This window comes from Lactuca saligna, chromosome 1 (assembly GCF_052625555.1).
Source record: "Lactuca saligna cultivar CGN05327 chromosome 1, ASM5262555v1, whole genome shotgun sequence".
Taxonomy (NCBI): Eukaryota; Viridiplantae; Streptophyta; class Magnoliopsida; order Asterales; family Asteraceae; genus Lactuca; species Lactuca saligna.
Genome location: NC_136417.1, coordinates 115,013,566 through 115,027,002, shown reverse-complemented (window position 1 = coordinate 115,027,002; position 13,437 = coordinate 115,013,566). Strand labels below are relative to the sequence as shown.

Genomic DNA, 13,437 nt, shown 5'->3' with positions numbered 1-13,437 from the left:
TTTACTTATGGTTTAGTTGTTTATCAAGCATTTTTTGTATGGTTTTACTTATGGTTTTTCTATTTATCAAGCATTTAAAGTATGAGTTTACTTATCGTTGATCACTTTATCAAACATTTTAATTATGGATTTGCTTATGGTTTATCTCTTTAACAAATATTTAAAGTATAGATATATTTATGATCTAAACTTTTATCAAACATGGTTTTAACGACAAAATGAATACTTTTAGACTTCTATAGTATCATTATTGCGGTTAGTAAAAAAGTTGTAACTCTCACCAATCTTTGTGGTGACCCTTTTTTAGTATCATTATTTGCACATCATAGTTCTTTTTTTCTTTTTTTGCCGTAAAAAAAAGTTTTTTTTATATATTTTTTATTTTATATTGTTATTTTAAATAAATTTTCTTTATATATATATTTTTAAATTTTATTAAGAAGCTCTCTCATTCTCTCTCTCCCCCCAATAAGCGGTGTAGTTAGTTGATTATTAATCTTTATATATGCAATTAATAAAATTATGTTAATAGTCATTTGGATGGGATCTAATTTTTTTTTTTTTTTTTTTTTTTGCATTATTAATAACGTCACACAAAAACATATATACAACTATTTTGTTTATCAAGCATTGTGTACAGTAAATAAAAATTACAATTTTCATTTACTAATGTCTTGTTAAAAATATTCATTGTAACATTTGTTTGAAAGTATAAGCTATTCGAGAATTATGGTAAAAGATGGCAAAAGATGTTGACCACATGCACTGACACTTAGGGGGTGTTTGGCTTAGTTTTTCATATGTCAAAAGAACTTTTAGTAAAAGATCAAAGCCAAAAGATGTTTGACAAAAGACTTTTAAAAGCAACTTGTGGATTTTGAATAGAAGAAAAATCAACTTTTTGGAAAAGTCAGAAAACCTGACTTTTTGTAACTTTTTGGAAAATGACTTTTGACCACTAAGAAGCTAAGCCAAACACCCCCTTACTCTTTTTTTATTTTTTTATGAATGCCTTTGGAATAACACTTTTGAGTGATTGAAGCTAATTGAAGCAAACTACAAGCAAAGTGACATAATACATTCTAACTCTAATTATTCTTTCTTAATTACATATATTAACAAATGAATAACTTACATATTTGATTAATTGATTATTTTTGTATTTGTTTATTAGATGTGAGACTCGTGTATTATATGAGATTGTTTAAAAAAAATTAAATATGAAATTCTAAACATTTGAAAATTTTGAATTTATAAGACAAGTAAAAAAATATTGAATTAGTTTTATTAAAATGTTTTTTTCTTTTTTAAATTTAAACAAAATCATTTTTATTTATTAGAAATAACAAAATTTGTATGGCACGATGCATTAGAAGATAGCAAATGACAAAATCATTTTTATTTATTAGAAGATAGCAAATGACAAAATCATTTTTATTTATTAGAAATGATTGTAATATTAATATTAAATACCTATTAGAAATGATTCTTATATTAATATTAAATAACTTCCATTTCAATTACACCCATTTGATTTGTGAAGATGTTTATTTAACATATTTTACTTACTGAGTTTTATATTAGATCAATGTCATTTTGAGATATGAATTTCTCTAACAATTTTTTTATTTATAATATTTTGTTTTTTCAAAATTTACGTAATGATTTTGACAAGTTAACCTAAATGTTTTTGGGAAATTAAGTAATATAACTTATAAAAATGAGATTTTAAAATAAAATAACATTTTTTCTAGTTTTTGAAAAATAATTATTTTCTTTCGAATTTTGAATTCCGAACTACTATTGATATTCAAATCTTTTTTTTTTCAATTTTTTTTTTAAAATCTATTTACTAATATCCAAAATGTATATTTTGAGGTGTCTAAACGAGAGTATACTCTCAAATGCTCGATTCCAAATTTGATTTTCAAATTTTAGAACTATTTTTTGTTTTTTTTACAATTTTTTTGAAAGAAATATCCTCATTTACATATGAAATATTCATTTCAAAGTGTTTAATGTCACGGTTTTCATAAAATGTCAGATTTAATGTATTGATATTGTATATACTTCACATTTACTATAATTATTTAACTTTTTCTTAAATTTAAATAAAAACAATATTTTTCTCAAAATTCCAAAATTGGTCATCGGATTTCGAACTTGTTTTTGAAAGTCCGAAGTTTTTTTTTTCTTCCAAAATCTGAAATTTCAGTACGGGATCCAGAATTCAGGAATGTCGATCTGAAATGTACTTTTTGTCAGAAAAATGGTTTTTGTTTCTAAAACAATGTTTTTGCTATTGTTTTTTTTTTTGAAAGGAACTTCCCTGATGAGGGTTCCAGGCCAGTTTCGTGCACCGACTAATATCTCACTGCAAACATGATGCTATGTTTCATGACCTGGAGTTACTACTAACGAACCTCCATTGTCAAATGGGTTGAGTAGTGCTAGGATTTGAACATGGATCAATAGGTTATCGACAATATCTTCTACATGCATTACCAACTCACCACAATTCAAATGGTTCTTCAAATTCCAATGTTTTTATAGCTTTTAACACTTAATAATTAGTATTAATAATACAAATTTTTATCTATGTTATATAGAATGGTGCAATATATTTTGGTATACGGTTTTACGAATAATGTAGTGCAGAGTTTTTGGAGCGATATATAATGCAAAACTCTACCGGAACTACTTGTATTTTAAAAAATAAAAAAATCGCATCATCGGTTATTTATACCTCTAAATATATTTGTATCTCTTTGATATTGTGATTTGGGAGGCTAGCTCTTAATATTTAAGGGTAAACTTAAACTATTTAGCAACTGCTTTTAACAATTAAGTTGGGGGCTTAATGGTGTATGGTTATCAGTCTATACATAAAAGTAGGTTGGCATGGCAAGAAATAAACTAGATAGCGTCACCAAAGCCCAAATATATATATTGGGCTGACTGTCAGTCTAACTTGGTTGATTGGGTCGGAAAGAAATAAAATATTAAGGAAATCTTCTGTATGGATCTCCAGGCAGTATCCCAGGGAACATGGAAAAGAAAACATTATTTTATTGAAAGGTTGTACCCTTGAGATCTTTGAGCAAAAGCAATACCTCGATAGAAAAAACAACAAATCGGACTAACTCCCATCTATAAAAAGCATCAAGTACTTATCGAACAAGTAGCATCATTTTCTTTCTCTATATCCTCAAGCAATTTTCCTCCAACCTTAAATAACATCTAACTTAGGCATCAAAGAGAAATATCGGGGTCCAACACTCTGTATGGCTTTCTAAACTAGATTTTGTCTATCTTATGCAACATGACTTTCTAAGTGCTCATTAGAAAAGGTCCCCAAAGACCGGCTAGCAACCACTACAAGAAAAGGTAGAAGTAACTACGGAAATTTGCTACCGAATCATAATATGTAGTTATTATGTTATGGAATATACTACGGAATTGTAATAACCCAAAAAAACAAGATAAAATTATTCGCTTTAAAACAAGAGTTACATTCAATAAATTGTTCCAAAATCACTTCATAACAACAACGTCAAATCATCAGAGTAACAATATCAATAAGTGAAAAATGGTGAGGGGAGAGTGATGTGCCGTCACGTCAGGCCCTTTCCCTTAGTAGCGGAAGTACCTTAAACATAAACATAAATTGTAATCATAAAGATTAGTGAGCTTCCCCAAAGTACCATATACATGTACAAATAAAACAGCATGTGGTTATGTCGGGTCCGTATCAACCCTCGGGTCCATAATGACTCTATATAACAACTTGTAGCTGTGTCGGACCATATCAACCCCCGAGCCCATAATGATTCCGAGCTATATACATAAATCATATAAACATATAAGCATGAGTCACAAAGAATACAAGCACGTGCAGGCATAAAGAAAAAGGTTCACAAAGACAAACATCATCCTACAAACATAATCCAGTGCGCAAGAATTGGTCTCTTCGACCCACGGGTACAGTGAAAAAACTCACCTCAGCCAGCGGATAAGTAACTAGGTGCTCGGATGCAAAATTGGAAAACCCCTCACTAACACAACGAATAACCCTAAGCAAAATTAGGTTATAAACCATAATCATGGGTCTATATCCCAAAACCAAAGTTCTAGGATACAAGTCCATTTTATCCTTCCCATAATGGGCTTGTCCAAAACTTAGCCCAATAACAAAATAATGACCCTTAAAGCCTAATAATGCCCAACTAATCATGAAAGAAACCTAAACAAATACCAAGAATTTCAAATATGGCAGTTTTTCCCAAAATACCCCCGCCTATTTTTGTCCTAGATTTTGTGTTTATGAAAAAAAAAAAAGTTGGTGTGGTGATTAATAAGGTTTAAGCTTTGTGACTGCACCAAAGCAACTGAGAGAGGAATTGAAGAAGAGGTAACTAAGAACTGGAAAATTTGACTTGTTCACAAAGTCTTTCAAGTATAACTAAAACATATGCAAAAATAGAACAAATGCAGGTCTTTGTTCATCAAAAACTATAAAGCAAAACATGAACTAGAATTGAAAAAACAACTAAGAGATTAATCCAACTTACACTAATCATGAAAGAAACCTAATGCAATACGGTTATTGACAAATAGAATCCTAAGCAAATACCAAGAACTTAAAATATGGTAGTTTTACTCAAAATACCGCCAACTATTTTTTTCCCAGATTGTGTTTATGAAACAAAAGTGGGTGTACGTACCGAACATCAAAAGGATAGTACTTTCCTAATACTCCAAATCCAACAACCAAATTTGGATCAAAATACTTGTGTAGTATTCTACGGTGTCTTAAACCATCTTTTTCCGTATGTTGTTTCAACTCAACACCATGGTTGGTGGGAACCGATCTTTCCAGCTTTAGAGTCACCGGAAACCCAAGAACACTAACAACATGCAACAACACGAGACACAATAATGTCGAAGAAACCATTGGTCGTACAAAAAGGGAAACTGGCATTTCTTCCGCTATATCAGCTACCAATGAATCAACACTACACTTACGACATATTTATAGATGGTGGTTAAAAATGGGTACCGATTGTGTGTTTAAGACGAACTCTAACTCTTTCGGAGAAAGCACAGTTGTGATTGGACGAATATCTTAAAGGTTAAGGTATCCCCTCAGACTTTTAACGCTTTACCTTTTCACCAATCCCTTTTTGTTTTTTACAAGATATATAACACAAGATGCAACTAAATTTTTATTAGAAAAAGACTAAGCAGGCAATATAAGATAAAGATAAAGAAACAACCAATATATCACTTATGTTTCTCATATCATTCAAGTCCATATGCCACCTGTAAATGTATATGGAAAGAAATTAGAAACAAATGGTGTTTATTTTGATTTAGTATGGTAAAAGATATATACATGTTTCCTTTTGACTTAATAAATAAATAAAAAGAAAATAAAAACTTACGTTGATTTCACAAGTGGAGTGAAGACTAGATCGGGCATGATGGGTGTACCAAAAACCAAAATCATACCTCCATCACCACCAGACGGACAACGTGAAAAGGAATTGGGTGCAATCCCTTGAGATGAAAGCTAGGAAATCACAGACATACTTTGTCTGCCCAATCCCATAATCCCATCAACTGTTTTGTCAGTTTGACTCAGCCGTCCTGTTTCGGACGTGCTACAGTTGTTCATGCATGATTCACTAAATCATCCATCTTATTTAAAGAGAACGAAAGAAAGAAGAGAAATGAAATTCTATAGTTGATGATAAATCAGAACTTACCCAAATAAAACCGAATCTGAAGTGTTCAAAAAATCTGACTCGCCAACAACTATTTTAAAATGCATCAAGTCGGATACATAATAACCTGATGTTCCACTACCATCTCCATAGTAGAGATCGTAGGTGCATTGGTTATCTGAACATTAGTTGGATTTTGGAGAACATCTTTCGTCCGAACATAAGATAGGAGAAGTTGTGGAGGAGCTTGCAGGATCATAGATAGTAATAGGAATTTGTTCAAAGAAAGAAAAATCATACATATAGTAGCAATACTAGTTCATAAAAAAAAAAGTCACACCGTATAAGAAATGATCAGAAACTACTTATAGTGTGGATGATGTAGGGTAAGATTGGCAGGGTTTGCAACCTACCCACAACAAGTCGCTTCCTGTATCAATTACTACATAGTATTCTTTTGGGGGGGAATCCTAGCTTGATTTTTGTGTAGTACAAGCTACAAGTTAACCAAATTACAAGATGTTAAGGAATTGAAGCACAGGTGACTAAGAACTGGAAAAATTGACTTGTTCATAAAGTCTTTCAAGTATAACTAAAACATATGCAAGAATAGAACAAGTGCAAGTCTTTGTTCATCAAAAACTATAAAGCAAAACGTGAACTAGAATTGAAAAAACAACTAAGAGATTAATCCAATTGATAATAATCATGAAAGAAACCTAATGCAATACGGTTATTGACAAATAGAATCCTAAATAAATACCAAGAATTAAAAATTTGGCAGTTTTTCCCAAAATACCCCCAACTATTTTTGTCCTAGATTTTATGTTTTATGAAACAAAAGTTGGTGTGGTGATTAATAAGGCTTAATCGTTGTGACTGCACCACAGCAACAGAGAGAGGAATTGAAGAACAGGTAACTAAGAACTGGAAAAATTGACTTGTTCACAAAGTCTTTCAAGTATAACTAAAACATATGCAAGAATAGAACATGTGCAAGTCTTTGCTCATCAAAAACTATAAAGCAAAACGTGAACTAGAATTGAAAAAACAACTAAGAGACTAGTCCAATTTATACTAATCATGAAAGAAACCTAATGCAATACGGTTATTGACAAATAGAATCCTAAACAAATACAAAGAACTTAAAATATGGCAGTTTTTCCCAAAATACCCCCGACTATTTTTGTCCCAGATTTTATGTTTATGAAACAAAAGTTGTTGTACATCCCCAACATCAAAAGGATCGTACGTTCCTAATACTCCAAATCCAACAACCACATTTGGATAAGAATACTTGTGTAGTATTCTACGGTGTCTTAAACCATCTCTTTTCGTATGTTGTTTCAACTCAACGCCATGGTTGGTGGGAAACGATCTTTCCAGCTTTAGAGTCACCGGAAACCCAAGAACACCAACAGCATGCAGCAACACGGGACACAACAATGTCAAAGTAACCATTGGTCGTATAGAAAGGGAAATGGGCATCTTTTTAAATCGGGCATTTCTTCCGCTATCAGCTACCAATGAATCAACACTACACTTTTGTAGTGTTGATTCATTGGTAGCTGAGTTAGCGGAAGAAATACTTGATATAAAAAGATGTCAATTTCCCTTTTTGTACGACCAATGGTTACTTCGACATTGTTGTGTCTCGTGCTGCTACATGCCGTTGGTGTTCTTGGGTTTCCAACGACTCTAAAGCTGGAAAGATTGTTTCCTACCAACCATGGCGTTGAGTTGAAACAACATACGGAAAGAGATGGTTTAAGATACCGTAGCATACTACACAAGTATTTTGATCCAAATGTGGTTGTTGGATTTGGAGTATTAGGAACATACGCTCCTTTTGATGTTGGGTACGTACACCAACTTTTGTTCCATAAACACAAAATCTGGGACAAAAATTGTCAGCGATATTTTGGGTAAAACTGTCATATTTTAAGTTCTTGGTATTTGCTTAGGATTCTATTTGTCAATAACCGTATTGCATTAGGTTTCTTTCATGATTAGTATAAATTGCATTAATCTCTTACTTGTTTCTTCAATTATGGTTCACGTTTTGCTTTATAGTTTTTGATGAACAAAGACGTCCATTTGTTCTATTCTTGCATATATTTTAGTTATACTTGAAATACTTTTTGAACAAGTCAATTTTGTAGGGTTTTGAACATTCTAACACTCCTATGGTATACATGCAACCCTAAATACCTTGGATCTATGTTTTCTCTATTATACATGCAAATATCAATTTCCAAGGTATTTATCCTAACTAGCATATTATGAAGTACAAGTAATATAGAAATCTAGTAGAATTACATACCTCTTTGTTGGTGCTTGATTCCGTGTAGCTTGAGAGCCTAGTGCGCCAAGTGTGACACCTCAAATGGTTCACACAACACCATAAGCACTTGGAATAACTTAGAGAGAAATTAGTACACTCCTAAATTTAGCTTGCCCTCTATGTAATCCACTACTGCCATTTTCCCACAAAAGAGATCATTATATAGTGTGTTATAATTAGGGTAAACCCTAATTGTCATGCCTTTCCATTTCCTTGGATCCATGGGTTCAAATACACCATGGAGCATCCATGGAGCATCTTATGGGTTTTAGCCCAACTTGATAATCCATTGAGCATTAGCCCACTATATAAGTATGGATGATTTACACAATCAATCCATATATTTAATTAGTCTTCTTTTCATAAATTAATTAATTCTAGATTTATTCTTGATCAATACTAATTAAATAATCTTATTAATATATTATAACTTATAATATATTAATAAACCTTAAGTGTTATTTCTCTCATTTTAGTCTATCCAAATGCATGATGTCATGCAACCCAAATGGACCATGCCGGGTTGGGTCAAGTCTTACCAATTATAGTTATGGACTTAGACATTAATCCAACAGTCTCCTACTTGGATAAGTCTAAAACTATTATTGTAAGTACGACTTCATAACCCGACTAGCAATCGTAGCTCTCAAAAGCCGTTGTCGAACTCTGAACAAATCAATGACGCGTCCATTAGATAAGTGATCACATATTCCTCCATTCTAGATATCATATGGACTAGACATGGATTATAATCATTCTCTCTGTCCATCTGTTGCTTCCCGATTTCCGATTTATGACGACTAACTAATTGAAAAAATCAAATCAGTCCAGACCTGACCGAGCACTTATGTTTTGTCATCACTAAATCATCGAGGGGCCCACAGATATCGCTTTTATCCCTTTGAGGGTAAAAGGAATGGATAAGCTTTGACTCATATGCTTGTACTGATTACTTGTTGAATCATACACAAAGGCACGTTTTATAACGTCGAGTTACCAATGCATTTTCGTGCAATCAATGTATAACCAACTCATAGTCAACAACTCATATCTCTAGGTTTGAAGAATATAAGATATTATCATCTCATGATTCACTCGTGATAAAATCCATGAAGTGATTCAAATGAGCGTGGGTTGAATCCAATACTCAAAACTTATGAGCACTCATGAATGTTATAGCAACCATTGCTATGTCTATTGCACATTAGACAAATCATACAAGCCAGATTCATGACAGTCTTGATTCATATCTACTTCCAACATATGACCGACTGTGGATGGTTTGAATAACTTAGTTTTTTGGGAAGTCAAAACATGAAAAGTGAAACACAAGAATAATACTTAATCCTATATGACCCCAAACTCTTGAGTGTAAATAAAAACCCTTTTATCTAAGCACCATATTGATTACTCATTATTCATGTTTCGATTAATCAACTTAATACTTGAAATAAACAATAGGCATGCCATGCTCCAAGCATGCACACTATGTTTTTCCAATGGTCCTTGTTTTTGTGAAATAGATCAATTGAACATGACTCCAATGATGCTCATTTCACAATCCCATTCCCTTTTGTAAATGTAAGAATACCAAACTCTTGTCATTTACTATAATCTTGTTAGATTCTAAACTCATATGCAATAATCCTATTGTAATGAATATGCACACAAGTCACAAAGACTTGGCAACAGACATTACAAAGTATCTCCAATGGAAAGCAATTCCATGGAAATGAAGTCTCAAATTCAAAGTACATTCTTTGAACATCTTTCTTTGCATTAAGCTCTTTAATCTAGCACAAATTCAAAGAATAACTTCCACCTATGGAAACAATTCCATATTACCATTTTGACCATCACTTCTGAACAAGAGTTGCCTCTTTTAAAAATATATCAATATGGTCCTTACTCTATACTTCTAATTGTCCATGAGCAACCAATCTTTGGTAAACCTCAGATTGTCCTCGACAAGTTGCTTAATCATTTTAGTCATTTCCAGTTCTGTTTCTTTTTCCATCTTAATGCCCTAGGCATTTGGAAAATTTAGACCGGATTATAGCACATGTAATCGAACCTATACCCGAAGCATATGGGACACGATTCATGCTATAAAATTTTAATTTGCCATGTTCTCACAATTCGAACTATGAAGAGGTATGCCGTAATCATAATCGAATTTTGAGAACGCAACATATATAGAATTTCCTTATGTTGAACCATTCCAACATAACATTCTCATATAACCTCGACTAAAGTAGATTAAAATATCAATCTAAGCTTGTAGAATTGGAATGAAGTATAAAATTCTCTCCCTTAATTATAGCAAAACAACTTTTTCAAGGCGAATTGAAACTTTTGTTTTCTATAATTAACATTGCTTACTTGCAACACTTAATATAATAATCATGCTCCCACTAGCATAATGATTATTATCTTACTAGCATAACACTTATGCTCCCACTAGCTTTGACATGTACTTAGAAATCAGCTGGACTTCTAGAAAAACAATACTTTATTGACTTTCTTACAAAAGTTCAGATTTCTGATACTAGATTGCTTTGATAAGACTTTATCAAAACATACACCTTTCCTTAGATAGCTCACATGTTTGTCTAGACCTTTTGCAATTCTCAGTAGTTAGTGTGCCGGTTAACCACACACGCTCCACTAACTATATGAGAATGCAAATATCACAACCGCTATCTGCTTAAAATCTTCTTAGTGAAAGCGTTTCCTCACCATCATTTTCATGAATCGGAGAGAAACCTTATGACATTTAGATTTTATGGTGTATAAGTTCCTATCCATGTGCATTTTTCAAAACCATAATCACAAGACAAGGTTAGTGGCAAATCCAAACACATATGGACTGAACTTGTTCAATCTTAATTTCTTGCCACCCGGCAGTACAAGGGCCTACGATTGCTTCCAGTTTGTTATGCAAACAGTTGAGAACTCTCAGAACTCCAATGCAAATCCAACCTTAACTGGGATGGGCATAGAATATGTCAACACGATAGGTTAAACACCTCAAATTGTGGGCTAGTGATTAACAAATCTCTTGATTAGTTCTTGAACCTATCTTAAGATCTTTTTAAGACTCCCACTGACCTCTTGACATATATGATTCTCTTTGTCAAGAACCATTCCTTGACAAAACAAATATTCAAAAGTTAGTGCGGATTCTTATCAAGTTAAGCACTTCCCATAATTGGACTTAGTTGGTCTTTGTTTTATCCAAAACATCACAACTAACCAATCTCAAATGTACAAGAGTAGGACACCTCTCACTCTACATTTGACAAGTGTTATAAACTTTCTGAAGATTATGTCACTCAAGGCTCAATCGTGGAGTATGACTCTAAGATTTTATTTTGAAGTATGATTTATCTTTTGATTTAACCATTTCAACAATTCATGATTCCTCTCCTTAGCCACACAAATGAACTAAGGTGTCCTTAGAGGATTAATTGTGATATGGATTCATAATCACTAAGATAATCATAAAACAAGATAGTCAAGTACTCTCCCATCTCTTCAGATTGGAGAAACTTTTATCTTTCTGCCTTATTTGATTCTTCTTATTCATACTGTCATACATTGAACCATTCCAATGTTTCAGAATTACACTTAAACTTGTAAGCATAATCATATTTACTAAACTTTAGTAAATCATAACGAATAATCTTATCAACCTTTTTGGTGGACCTGACTAGTGCACAACCTAATGTACCCGATCCTTTAGTCCTTCGCTTGACTCACATGCGAACGTGAACAAGGAATTAGTCTTAATTTACCAAAGATGAAAATTCTCATTCATTACACAATACAACTTGCATGATTCCAAGTTTCTATCCAACTGAAACTTGGGTGATGAGAATGTTTCCTTATTTGATAAATTATGATGCTACCACAAACGAAAGAATCAAATTCATTTTCCAATATTGCTTATCAATGGAAACAATTTTTTCACAAATGCCTTTGTAAGGATACTTAAAATAAATAAAATCAGAACTTTTTCTTTTATTTTAAAACTTTGCGGAAAAACTTATCCTTACAACCCATATGAAAACCTTGTTGTTATCTATTCCTAAGCAATATGTCTCAACTCTTAAGTAACAACTCAAAATTCTGATCACCGAACCATGCGATCAAAATCCATCTTCGCGATCAGAATCAGCATATACTTCCTTTAAGCTTCCTCTTTTCTTTGATTCTTAAAAACATCTACATGTGACCTAGTCACATCATGTAACAAGAATCTCAAAATAAAAACTTAATAGAGTTAAACAATGGACTTTACCTGATGTAGAGTCAAACTTCTTGACTTTACCATATTTTTTAGGTAAATCTGATAGTTTTACAACCAATGTCCCTTCTTTTGGCAAAAGAAACATATGGACTCTTTGGAAATGGTACATGAGACTATCACAGACTTAGCCTTTCTCTTTACCATTGGGTCAAAATGACTTGACCATGGCCAATCCCTTTTAATTGGGAAGAGAAAGTTTTTCTGGACTTCCAATGTTACCAATGTCAATGTCCAAATAGGTTTAGGAAGTAGATCTTCCAATTTAATTTGTTTTACCAATGGTCCAAATCATTGCTGATTCAGCATCATCAAGCAAATGGGTAAGATCAATTAGGGTCATGTCGTGATCTGTCATTAGGGAGTGACTGAAGAACCAAGTCAACAGCTAGCTACCTCGAGACTTCGACACCCGACTCTCCCGGCTTGTCAATATGTGACTTAACCTTTAAGATGTAAGCACATACAGACTTTGACTGCCAATAGGGATTGAGTGACTTAGAACTTATCAAGTCTTGAAACTTGTGGGATAGGGAGATTTATTGGAGGAGGTGAAGTATGATTTCCAGTCCCACTAATGCGCAACAAAGTGATTGATCTTTCACCTTGATTGCCTTTTGGGATATCATCTTCATTTGGAAAGCTTGTTCCTAAGGATTTGGGAAGATCATAGTTGTCTGAAGGAGACATCCATAAGGGAGAAATTCAAAGTTAGTTGATTTAAAGTCCTTAATATAACACCCAATATGAAATATTAAGGCTAGGACCCAATAACCTATTTATAACTGGAAGAGGGATACCGTAATCCAAATTATAAAATAGTTAAAGGTAGGTAAATGACGATTTACCAATTTCCACCATGAAAAACAAAATATAATTAAGTTTTAATTGGATTTGAAACTCCTAGATCTTTTGAGATACATTGAACTTTCAATGGCATGTTTGAATCTCGATTGTGCCCTCTTAAGTTTGTGACTGGGATGCCGAGGATCACAAACAAGGTGTGAATAACCATGCAAATTGACTTGGTACCCTTAACTTTATCACCCAATCGATGT

At 32.7% G+C, this 13,437-nt stretch overlaps 1 protein-coding gene across 1 annotated transcript in view; it reads left to right on the top strand.

Moving 5' to 3' along the window:
- LOC145047302 (uncharacterized) overlaps window positions 1–13,437 on the top strand; it is a 43,185-nt gene that overhangs the window by 2,325 nt on the left and 27,423 nt on the right. The window lies entirely within an intron of this gene.